This window comes from Tupaia chinensis, unplaced genomic scaffold (genome assembly GCF_000334495.1).
Source record: "Tupaia chinensis unplaced genomic scaffold, TupChi_1.0 Scaffold000249_1, whole genome shotgun sequence".
NCBI lineage: Eukaryota > Metazoa > Chordata > Mammalia > Scandentia > Tupaiidae > Tupaia > Tupaia belangeri.
Window position 1 is genome coordinate 1,355,392 of NW_006159728.1, and position 13,390 is coordinate 1,368,781.

Sequence of the window (13,390 nt, forward strand, 5' to 3'; positions counted from 1 at the left end):
ACACATGCACACGTGTGTCTGTGATCCGAGCCGGCTGGGGCTGCAGTAGATGAAGACCCCACTGGGGCTGTCTGCCTCTCTCGTTTTCCCTCTTGTCTCTCTCTCTTTCATGGAAGAATTAAAATACAATAAACTTTTTAAGAAATGATCCAAATTCTTTCACATGTCTCACGGTACAAGTTTTCTAATCTTGACTCTTCGTAACTTGCATAACTTTGGGTTCATAACTTACCCACTACCAGCCTCGGTTTCCTATCATACAGTGAAAGGACTGTGCTAGGCTGGGGTTCGAACTGCTGGTCTCAATCCAGCGGTGTGTTGTGAAATCGTTATAGCAGATTAAGGCCAGTGGAAGAAAGCAAAGGGAGTAAATAATATCAGAGAGGTATTTAAAAGGCAGTATTATATCAGGGACACATGTGCCTGTAAGATAGTACAACACATTTCTCCCTTTGGTAAGGTCACAAGCATTTGAAAGCCACTGCACTAAGTGATATCTTAGAAGCCTTTTGTACGTCAACTTTTTGTGAGCTTGTGATTGGTTTCAGAATCCCTTAAAGCAGGGTTCCCAATCTCTGGGTCACGGACCGCTACTGGTTCTTACTATCGCAATGCAATAGTAATAAAAATAAAGTGCACAATAAACGTAATGTGTTTGAGTCATCGGAAACCCATCCCCTGTGCACTGGTCAGTGGAGAAATTGTCTTCCATGAAATTGGTCCCTGGTGCCCGAAAGGCTGAGGACTGCTGCCTTATAGAATAAACTAGAATCCACTAACAGCATGTTCTAGGGAGAAGAAAAAGCCTGCAAATTAAGAAGGAAAAAAAAAACCTCACTACTCACTACTGTACAAGGATCTCTGCTCACTCTCCCTGCAGCAGGTGCTGAGGCATGGTGCAGAATCTGCCAATCACAGTGCAGGGGCTGTGGGTAATTAGGTAACTGCCTGCTTGCTAAGGGAGTGTAGAAGGAGAGTTCTGCTTTACAATGGGAACACCCAGAATTCAGAGACTGCGCCCACCTCTGCCAGATAGTGGGTGGCAGAGGACAGGACAGCCCGGGGTTGCAGACTAGCGTTCACCCGCACCCCACTTTATAACATGGCCTTTGTCAGGAGTCTGTAACACATACTGGGGAAAAGAGAGTCGACCCTGTGTGAGCCAGGCTCCTTTGGGTCTACAGGGGAATGATCCAGAAAGAGACACATTATTCTGCTCGGCTGTGACAGCATTCTCCTCTCCGTCCCGTCAGTGGACAAGGAAGGAGACCATGCACAGAACGGAAGATCGAGGGTACACGGCCCAGACGCACACTGCGTTGAAAGGTAACATTCCCTCTGCTGCCAGAAGTCCACAATCGATAACCACCCTGTTAATCATTGCTACGCCCTATCTGCAAAGGCCCTGCCAAAAGGATGTTTCAAAATGCTTTCTGTTAACAGTAAGTTGCTGTTGCCATACATGAGGAGAAATCCTACCTGTGAAAACGTTTGACGTGGATGCAGCCAGGAGACACACTTTCTAAACACTTAAAATGTAGGATTGAGCCCTCAACATTTGATGTGTCCCTTCTGCAGGGCATTTTCTAAGTGCTCAGTGGCTAAGAGGGAAGCTTTATCACCTTGGCCAGCGTTCAAGCCTGATTAACAATTGATGTCACTAGGTCACTCCTGGGTCCTCGTGCAACAGGGAGGACTGTCCCACATTCGTCCTCAGCACGTCCAGGTTGCAGTGACTGGCATTGATTTTATTTTTTAATTGACCAATAAAAATGGTGTGTATTTATGGTGTAAGACGTGATGTTTTGATATAGGTAGACCTTGTAGAATGGCTGGATCCAGCTAATTAAAATACGCTTCGATTGACCTCACGCACTGATCCCTTGCGCATGTGCGGTGAGAACACTTCTGCTTTATTCTCCGCAGTTTTCGGGTGTACAGTGCGTGGGTATTAATTGCAGTCACCATGCTGGACAGTGTACACCTTCGGCTTAGTCCTTCCTTTCTAGCTGAAACTTTGTGTCCTTGGACTAACATCTAACTTCTCCCTTCCCGTTTCACAGCCCTTGGTAACCGCCATGGCACCGTCTGCTTCTGTGCGCTTAGCTATTTTAGATTCTTGTAGGTGACGCCCTGCGGTGTTTGACTTTCTATGTCTGGTTTATTTCCCTGAACATAAAATCCTCCAAGTCATCCATGCTGCCACAAATCACAAGATTCCTCCCCCCCAAAAAAATGTTATAGAGTGTGTGCACTCACTGAAGAGACATACAGAGAGAGAGAGAGAGAGAGAGAGAGAGAGAGAGAGAGAGAGAAAGTGAGAAAGCAAGCCACCAGGCCCAGGACTCAAACCACAGTTGGCCACGTGAGACTCCAATGCCCTTAACCACCACGCCACCTGCCAGCCCCCTTCCTTCCTTTCTTGCCTTTGGTTCTTAAAGGGCAATGAGAAAGAGGACAGGTTAGAGGCAAGCAGCATTGGGCCTAATTAGAGTTGCCCAAAACTTCCTTGGGCAACTCTAATTAGAATGAATATTACTCAGTGCATGACTGACCTGCAGCACTAAGTGCTGTGTGCCTCGGGAGCTGAATCCCATGATCAACTGCAGTTCAAATCCCAGCCCCAGTGGTTTGAAAAACACACCAGGCATGTGTGCACGTGTGCCCCAAATCCTGACAGGATGACGAAACAGAGGGAAAAGGATAAGAGCATGAGCTTGCCCCTTTGGGGAATGCTTTCTTCCCCTCTCTCTGGTGAGCACTTGTGCCCTCTGGCAATTAAAAAATAAACAAAAAATAAAGGTAAGAAAAAAATAAGGCCGTGCCCGCCAGTGGCATACAGTGTTTGAAATGGCTGGATCTCGCGTGGCTGACTGCAGTCTGAGTCTCAGACCCGGTGGCTGGAGAAACACACTGAGTGCATGTGCATGCGTGCCCCAAGCCCTGAGAGGAGAATGGAAGAGAAGGGACTGCGGTGTGGCCATCCCTCCACGGGGTGCTTTCTCACTTTCCCTCTCTCTGTGTGTCTTTCTCTGACGAACACATGCACCCTACAGCAAATAAAAAGAAGAGAAGAATGCTTGGCACAGTCTTTCTAAAGCGTACTGAATAATATGACCGCTACTGAACAAGATGTCAAAACATAAATGCAAACATGCTCTAACACCTGCTTGGGCAGTCGATCTAATCCTGGCCTTGGAAGAATACAAAATGCACAATGCCAAGAAATGTTTGGTTTCTTTTCTGCAATAATTTCCACTACACATGCAGCACATACATAAAAACACCTGAGTGCCTTCCCTCTTTAAGTAAGCGCAACACCCAAGGAGCCCACCCATCAACTTTCACTCCCACATAGCCTAGGTGTAGAGCATCCAGTGTCTTGTACTTTCTTTATTTTTCATTTTTTAAAATTAATTATTTTTTAGTTTTGTTGCAGGCGTATGCACTTGACAGAGAGAGAAAGAGAAAGAGAGAGAGGAGGAGAGTGAGAAATAACCCCCCAGGAAGGATGGCCACACCCTAATCCCTTCTCCTCTTGGGACTTTGGGCGTGCACATGCACACACCCAGCAATTTTTCAAGCTGGTGGATGCAGGACTTGAACCACGCAGTCAGCCACGTGAGATCCAGTGCTTTAACCTCCACGCCATCTTCTGGCCCTCTTGTACGCTCGTCAAATGCAGGGTCCCTGAGTGGTCATCTCACTTCACACTGCTGACACCCCCTCCAGATCATCCCCATCCTCTTCTGTCTCTTAGGATGGTCCACCCCAATCCCCTCTGCAGGGTGTTTTCTCTGTAGTCCATAAATATGCCATCCCCTGCCTTCAGCCTTGGTCTGTAGCTGTCTTTCCACAGCCTCCTGCTCCACCAGCTACTCTTGGGTTTCTGAAGGTGCCTCACAATTTCCTGCCATAGGAAATACGGGAGGGCTTCCAGAGAGCTGAACAAATCTTCTCTTCTCCCTTTTGAAACCAAAATGAAATATAGGCACCCTGCCTGATACTGGAGGTGCAGAGGAGGTGGTGAGGAGTAGGGGTCCCTATTCCTGTCTTACCATCATCTATGCCAGAAACATGCCTGGGCAGGGGTGAGAGTGCGGGAGCTAAATAAAAACTGGGGCACCTGCAGCACGCTCTTTGGGCCCCTCTGCCCCTCTGCTCAGCAGAGAAGGTGTAGATGATGGGGGAGATGGCTCAGGGCACAGGGTTCTTGAATTACCCATGGACTGCCCAAACCCATCTTAAGGATGTCCCCCTTCTGTCCTGAGCACAGTCCCAGGTCCAAGCTCTTATCAAAACTGACTCGTCCATGCAGAGCCTGGGTTGGCAGCTACTTGATATGACAGACCAATCGATCACAGTGTCAATGTTATCCCCAAACTTAAAAGTACATATCAAAATTTGAGGGTTAGTTAATGGGTACAAAAATACAATTAGAGGACCTGCCCTGTACTCAGTGTTAAGGGAGCTGGATCCCACATGGCCAACTGCGGTTAGAATCCTGGCCCCAGCAACTTGAAAAATATATCAGATATATGTGTGTGCGTGCCAAAAAACCTGACAAGAGGGAGAAGGGACTGTGGCATGACCACATCCTGTTGAGGGTCTCTGTCTTTCCTTCCGGCCAGTGCCCATGCCTTCTGGCAATTAAAACAATATATAGTTAAATAAGATGATTAAGTTCTAGTGCTCTATAGCGCATTAAGCCAACAATAATGCATGGCATATTTCAAAAGAGCTAGAAGAGAGGCTTTTGAATGTACCCATACAAAAAAATGAGAGTGTGTAAGGTGCTGGGTGTGCTAATTACTGCCAATTACACCGTTGTGCACTGCTAACCGTTACACTGTGCACGCATAACCAAACACCACACTGGAAGCCACAGACATGTATAATTGTGCGTTAATTCAAAGGAAAAAATAACTCTACCATGAGGAAAGACACATTGGACAGTTCTCCTCGGGGCGTGAAGATCAGAGGGAAGAGGAGGAAGAGTTCACAAACTCTTTGTACGCGAAGACATTATTTGTCTGGGACGATCAGCCTATTTTCCTTAGTAATAAGAAAAATTAAGAAGGTTTTCTTTTCTAAGTGTGCTTGGTACCTCTGAAGACAGAGCTATTACTACAGGTATGACTGGGCAGAGAGAACTTTCTGGCACATTTGGTTTTTGGGGGAGGAGTGCGTAGATGGGGGTATGGGGAGAGGGCCCCCGCACGGGAGGAGTGCTCCTCATCCCCACAACTGTCAGCCTGCTTTTTCTTCCCCTTCTCATGGGCCCACATACAATAAAATATCCAAGCACCAGAACATAGGAGAAAAGAGTAAGCTCTCTCCAATGCTTCTAGAAAGCACGAGGACATGGCCTCCCTTGAATTCACATAGGTTATTCTAACCGTGTACTTTACCCCAAGACAGCTGTCCACTCCTCCCCCATCCACACCCATTGGCTCAGCACAGATAGTGTTTAACTGGAGAAACTTCGCAATTGTGCAAAGCTTTACTAGCTAAACAATGCAAAGCCTGGTGGCTCTCAGGGCCTCCTCTCCAATCCCAGCTCAGGGTACAATGTCCAACTCTTCATAGGTGCCTAGGTTGAAAAGACAAGTGTGCATCTGGAAAACCACCTCACCAAGGGTTTTCTTTTTCTTTTTTCCGAGCACTTCACCAACGCCAACACCAGAGAGTTCCTGCAGTCTTCCAACCTCCAACCTGCAGTGTACACAGCTGCCCTCCCTGGGTTACTCTGGGTTAGCTCCACTCGGAAGTAAACATTTCTGTCATTTAACTACATCATAATCACTCTGGAAGAGATTAGACAAGGAAGTGCGTGGCAGAGTATGCAATAAGGCACACCACACACACTTTTCATCGCTAAAGAAAAAATACTGGGGCGTCAGAAAAGTCTGGATGCATTTTTTGCACAGAAAACCAGAAAAATATGTCCTGATTTTTCCAAGGACCCAATATAGAGAGGACCCATTTTTTTGCTTTCAATGTAAATGGCAAGACCAATGTGAAAAACCTCGGTGATCAGATTGTACACAATTTATGTTGTGCTAAGTATTTAGGTATTTACTGTTTTAACCATCCAGGAAAAAAACTTCAGAGCCTTAGTGATTATTTCACACTGAACTTTCATTCAAGGATTAGCAAGGACTTTCTCAGTTCTTGAGGCCCTATGCTAGGCTGTCTACAAACACCACACCCAGCAGAGAATAATAGGGAGTCAAATTGCCATTCTTTTCACCTAGAACTACAAAGGATGTAGATTGGGACCAGATGTCATCTTTGGAATCTTTTGAGTCTAAATAATGCCATTGTTCTTGCCAAGAAACTGAATGGCATAGCTCATCCATTAAATTACTACAAGGGCATTCAACAACGGCACTCACATGTTGGCACAGACATGGATTTTGTACAGCTTCCACTCTCCTTTGTGTCCCAGGATGGGAGAAAACTCAGTTTCCAAATGCCGAGACAGAGAAAGGGTCGGATCTTTGGTTTCTTGTTCATTTTCTTCACTCTTCCACTGTATTATTCATGCCACGTGGACCGACAGCCTACACAAAAAGATCAGGGACAGGGCAGCAGGTGTGATGAGGGTGCGAACTACGTCAGGGGTGCTTCGAGCTCTGATATATAGTAGGGGAGCAGGTTATATACAAATAACTTCTTCAACAGTCAGTGAGGTATGTGCATTCCCAGTGAAATTCAGAGGAAAGAAACCATTTCCAGGGGGTGGAGTGCCACTGGGAAAAACAATGATCACACATTCAGTAGGTCTTAGTGCAAGGAGTCCTGAAAGATTCACACAGATGAAATAAGTGAAGGCGTGTGTGTCTGTGTGTGTGTGTTCTGTTTCTTGGCTGCTTGTGACTAGTGGGTATGCACATAGGGGTACCATGTGATAGAAAAAAGAGAATCATTCTCTTGATTTTAGTTGTAGTCCTAAGAACAGGACATGCAGTATCCCAAAAATATAAATTATCAAAGGGCATGAACACAGCATTTAGTGGGATTCTCTCTAGCCAATGAGACCAATGAGACCAGCTTTCACTGGCATCTCTGAGTCTTTTTTTTTTTTTTAGAGATTCTTTTGTTTTTAGAGCACGTGCAAAAGGGTTCGTGCGCTTGCTGGAGAGATAGAAAGTGAGAAATCACCCCCAAGGGAGATGGCCATGCCACAATCCCTTCTCCTCCACTCTCTTCTCAGGATACTAGGCACACAGGCACATGTGCCCGGCATGAGTTTGAAGTTGCCGGATCTGGGACTCAAACCGCAACGCGACTATGTGGGAACAGTGATGTAACCGTTACACCATCTGCTGGTCCCCTGGAGTCTGGATAATCAGATTCTTCTATGTCACCTCTGTGCTTTAGATTGAAGAAATTCACAAAGCTTTCTTGAGTGTTAAGGATATTTAACATTTAATACCATTTCCATTTATTTATTCGATTATGACGAGAATTGTACTTGTTAAAGTTTATTTACTTATGAGAAAGAGAGAGATGCACTCTCCACAGAGTCTCACGCTGTGATCCCCTCTCCAGCCTTCCCAACCAGCTAAGACCATGGGCACACATGCGCGTGCATGCCCGGGGCGAACTGGTCTACCCGGGAACAGCACGCTTATCAAAAAGGCCATGGGCTTCGGCACGGCAGGGCACTATGCCCCTGCCATGCGGCAACGGGACTGAGAATCGTATTTCGATTAAGAATTTCATCAAGGGATGTCACCAAAAAACGAATAAAACTCCTATCTGGTTTTGATTTTAAAGCATTGAAAGGTGCTGAAACAATGCCAATGAAATATTACAATACACCACTGCAGTATCTTAAATGAGATGCTTTAGCCAATGTGCCACTTATAACTAATTACTCGTGGATGGTGGCGAGGCTGGACAAGTGGTCAAGGACTATTAGTTGAGGCAAAACGGTGTGGACACTTCCAGTGGGACGGAAACGATCACGCAGTGTGCTCTTTTGTCTTCCGTGCAGCGCAGTTACGCGAAGTTCTAGCGCTGCACGCCTGCCACTTGAAAACCAGCCCATCTAATTTAATGCTCTTTTTAGCTCAGCAAATTCTGATGTGGAGAGTTGATGTGCATGGGGTTTTGTGCAATCCTATTTACAAACCAAATGAGAGAAAGAGAGAGAGAGAGAGAGAGAGAGAGAGAGGGAGAGAGAGAGAGAGTTCCAACCTCAGAGTACATCGTGTAGCTCGCAGCTTGCCAGACCGGGCAGCTGTGATCACTTGTGACAGCCTCTGAGGACCCGCCACGCTCTGTCCCCACCACCGGGGTTCCTTCTGCCTCCGGAAGCCGACCCACCACGGCAACCTGAGCTTCTGGTGCCCCGTTACATTCAGGTTTGAGAAAATGTGACCCCAACATTGAGGAGGAACACCGCCATGTATCAGCTGTGATGTGAGCGCTGACTGAATCTGGGGAGAAAGGCAGATCGGAAAGCTCCTTCCAGTGTTGTTTCGTTGTTGCTGCTGCTGCTAATTCCCTTCTCCAGTGAATAGTGCTGAAAGCCAGCGTAAACTGTTTATATGATAAAAGCGCTAAGATGTGAAGTTCTGTCATGGTGTTTGCAACTCAATTGACAAAATGATCTCCTTACAAGGAAAGGCTCAGAAAAAATGACGTGGCTGCAGGTGTGGAGGGAGCGGAAGGCTTTGCTCACTCTAAGAAAAAGGAGAGGCCGCCCACAGACTCATGAAGCCCGAATTGTCCCACAAAGTGCCCTCTGGTTGAAGGAATTACTTAAAACATTTGTTTCTTTCAGCTTTGGCTTCTGTTGTGTTAATGTGCTCTTCCCTGTAGAAGAATGCAGCCTGGAACTGGGTGACCCTGCTTGGCAGCTAGCTGATAGCTTGAGCTACCCACAATCCCTCTGACCTTCTATGCAGTCACTACAAATGTTCTCTGAAAGGTTTTTTTTGGAAAGGTTTTCGCTATAGGATGCGTGCACTCACCAGACAGAGAGAGAGAGACAGAGAGACAGAAAGGGAGAAATCACCCCCCACGCCGCAATCCCTTCTCCTCCATTCTCCTCTCGGGATCTTGGGCACGCACGCACACGTGCCTGGCGTGAGTTTTAAGCCACCGGGTCCGGGACGTGAACCGCGGTCGACTACATGGGAGTCCAGTAACATAGCCATTACGCTAACTGCTGGTCCCTCTCTGAAAGTTTTAAGAGGATGACAACATGATTTTACTAGTGGTATGAGATGTTTTCTGGAATTGGTCTTAGATTGATTTTTTTCTACGAATGTGATTGTTTTAGTAGGAAACTTCTCCAAAGATTTCTAATAATAGATTTCAACACTACTGTACAATCTCAAAATTCAAATTCTGCATGAAAATAATGTTTTGTTAAAATGACCTCCTAACGAGAACTCTTCCTAGTAAGGAAGACAATGGGTTGGGCATTATTTCTCAGCTACTGGAAGGAAAAGTAACCCTTACTGTATAAACTAGTCAACCTAATTATTACAAATTTCTTTTTATTTTAATAAATGGGTCAATTTGAGCTAATTTATAGTATTAAAATATGCATTTATAAATACTAGGTATACTACTAAACAATACTAAAAATACTAAAAATAATACTAAAAATCCAAGCTAAAAGCAGTGGTGTTTGGAGAATATGCAAGAAGATGTTCAAAACACTGTTTTTTGTTTTTTGCTTTTTTAATTTGAGGGCATATTCATGCATACAAGAAACACCACCAATGGGGCCTGGTCAGGCTGCAATCCTTTTTCCTCCAACTCTCCAGCCCATCAGCCATCAGGATTCTGGGCAAACACAGGTGCATCTGGCATGTTTTCACGTCACCAGGGCCAGGACTTGAACCCTGGCCGGCCATGTAGGTTCCAGCTGTCTCTGTGTAGTGCTTAACCACTGTCTCAGGTCCAGCTCTAACTAGGCATTTTATTAAAAATCCATTTTATTTTCCATAAAGACTTTAGTGGTCATTCACATGAGAGAAAAATGACATCCCTACATACACTTTCCGTTTCTGTTTTATGGACACAAACCAGACAAGAGGAGTGAGTCCAAAACCAGTGTCCTCCTTCGATGACATCATCTAACCTCAGATAGTCAGAATTGAAATCAAGCAAGGGCATCAACACCGCAAGGTAAATGATCAACCAGAAAGGAGAGCAAAATGGTATCTCAGTATGAACATGTGCGCCTCCAGAATTCCTTCCTGGATCTGGACGGAGACTCACTGTCAAAGCAGATATTCTGAAACACTGCCACCGTGACTCAGAGTAACCGGGAAGGGCGGGGAGCCAGCCTCGTGTTTTCTCACAGGGTTAATCGTGTGTACCTTCTGATGAGCCAGACAGGGGAGGAATAACAGATGAGGCTTCCCATTCCTGCAGAACCAGAAGCAGTGAACAAGAAAGCCACGGAGGACCGCTGGCCCCACGCCTGTCCTGCCGTACAGGGGGCTGCCACGTTTCTCTGCACAGCAGGGCAAGGTGTGGCTTCCACTCAACCCGAGACACGGTGACAATGTAAATCCTAAAGGAGAAGAGCTACGATCAGGATGCTAATGATCATTTGCCCACAGTTTTGTCCTTGGAGCGGATACACCTCCCAGCAAGTATGAAAGGCCTTGAAAGAAAAATAAGTGTTCTATCGCTTGACTAAGTGACAGAATAAACAGCACATTTTCTTCTTCTTCTCCTTAGTAACACTGGTAGCGTCTTAAGAGGTGTGACGGTCTCTGTGTAATTAACAGGGTGGCAAGTGAACAGGAATGGGAATCAGGGGACTCTAGAAAGTCATTTCTGTTCCTTCGTTTCCTCGTGGGAAATACAGAAGGAGGTAGATAAAGATGCTAAGGTTTGACAGTGTTATATCAACTCGAAATTAAGTTCACACTTGGCCTATATAAAATACGGATTTCACTTCTCTACGGGACCCGTAGGACATATGGGCTGCATTCGAAATCCCAGTGTGCAGTGGCTAGTAACCTGTCCATCTTTTTTCTTTTTGGTAGTGATTTTTACTAGTGTGTGTGTGTGTGTGTGTGTGTGTGGTCACTGGAGAGACACAGACAGAGAGACAGAAAACGAGAAATCACCTCCTGGGGGGATGGTCACACTGCAATTCATTCTCTTCCATTCTCCTCTCATGATTTTGGGCAAGCACATACACGGGATTTGGGGCACACGGTGTGAGTTTCAAGTTGCTGGGCCCAGGACTTGAACTGCAATTAGCAACGTGGGAGTCCAGCACCTTAACCACTATGCCACCTGTCAGCCCCAACCTGTCCATCTTATGGCAGTCTGTACACCACATATGGTGTGAATCATGCCATGGCAAGAGCATTTCCAGCAGATGCCTCATCTGCATTTTCACAAAAGACCCAACTGGGAAGGTACTGCCCTCACGTCTGCTGTGCAGTTAGGAACAGGCGGAGAATTAGACGACCATGCAAGGCAACGTGGCTGCAAAGAGGAGCCCAGCACGGGGATGCCGAAAATGGCACTCCTGCTTCTCCACAGCAAAGGGTCCTTGAACGAACACATCTGAATTAAGAGAAGTCCTTCGGTACTTGGAAAAATCACCGATGATGGAGTAGTGAAAAGAGAGAAAAGAACCAAGAAGTTAGATACTTGCAACATCCCAAGAGAGGGCGGAGGATGACAAGGCCGGTCAGGTAGTTAGCCGAAAGCTGCGGATTCCACAACAAACAACCGGAGCAAAGCCCGAGACTCTGGCATCTAAAAACAATGAGAGGTGAGGAGCTGCAGCCTGATTTCCAGGCAGTTTTCTAGAGGAGGAAATGAACGATAGCCATGTGCTTTGAAAACATAGTGAAGGCCCAACAGGTGGCCAAGTGGTCAGGGAACCGAATCCCACATGACTGACCATGCAGTTCCAATCCTAGCTCCTGTGGCTTCAAAAACCATGCCAGGCGCATGTGCATGTATGCCCCAAATCCCAACAGGGTGGAAAGGCAGAGAAGGGATTGCAGTGTGACCACACCCCATTGGGGGTGCTTTTTTCCTCTACCTCTGTATCTCTGGGGAGTGCAGGCACTCTATGGCAAATAAGAAGATAAAATAAAATGAAGAAAAATAGAGAATTATGGAAGTCCTTTATAGATGACTTCTTAGACACTGGCAGAGACACAGGAAGGCAAGCAGGCTCACGTGGAGACACGCTCTGACTGCTGACATCTTTTAAAAAACCTGGGCTGCCATCATTCAGGAATCTCTTTAAGGACCACAAAAGCAGACAAAGCAGCGGACTGTGGGAAACATTGTCAACATTTCTGGAAACACAATAAGCAACTGACTGCAGTCCCAGAAGAAGTCATAGAGTGATTCAACAACCATCCCTGGGCCTATCAGTGGAAACAATGGATTGATGAAGCTGTCTTGATGCAGTTGGTGCTTTCCCAAGGAAAAATCACCTCCCCGAGGAAGGAAAAGCTGTCCGCCTTTATTCATGAGAGCAGTGCTCTCCATACACCCAGTGCTCAACCCTTCACATCTTCCAGCAAACCTCGTCTGTGTGGTAGCCCTCTAAGGTAAGTACTATTGGGTCAACGGGAAAGTCACGGTGCATTTTTTGCATAGAGAAATACATCATGACTCTCCTAACGACCTAATATTTTAGTGCCATAGTGCCTACTATGAAACCCAGGGAAGGATCCCTTAAGTTCACAGAAGTCCCACAACTGGTAAGTGGGAGAGCTGCGATATATAACTCATTCGTCTGGGTCTGACCTAAGTGCTACTATTTGTGATATAAAGATACGAACAGGGACCAGCAGAGAGCATGGTGGTTAAGGCACTGGGCTCCCACATAGCTGAATGGGGTTCAAATCCCTGCCTGGTGGCTTGAAACGCACACTGGGTGCATGTGCATGTGTACCCAGAATCCTAAGAGGAGTATGGAGAAGAAGGGACTGAGGTGTGGCCATCTTCCCTGGGGGGTGATTTCTCACTTTCCCTCTCTCGATCTCTGTTTGTCTGTCTTTTTCTCTCTCTGGCAAGCACATTTGCCCTATGGCAAACACTGAAAAAAAAAAGAATAAATAAATAAAATAAATAAAGCTACAAACAACGCTTCAAAATTCATATAGTCATATGCACCAAATCTGCACCAAGTTCTTTGAAAAAGAAAGCCCCTCATTACTCTGCTAGCAAGAGGAATGACACTTAAGCTGACATCAGGTAAATTAAAAATTAGGTTTGCACTTAACCTTTATAAAATATCCCCATTCCACTGACTTCCTACTGGCTTTACATGCAGGTCACATGCAAAAGAAAGACACAGACAAGGTCCTGGCCAAAGAGCTTTCGGTAGTACACACATGAAACCGCCATGCAATCACCAGGCACTTCATGG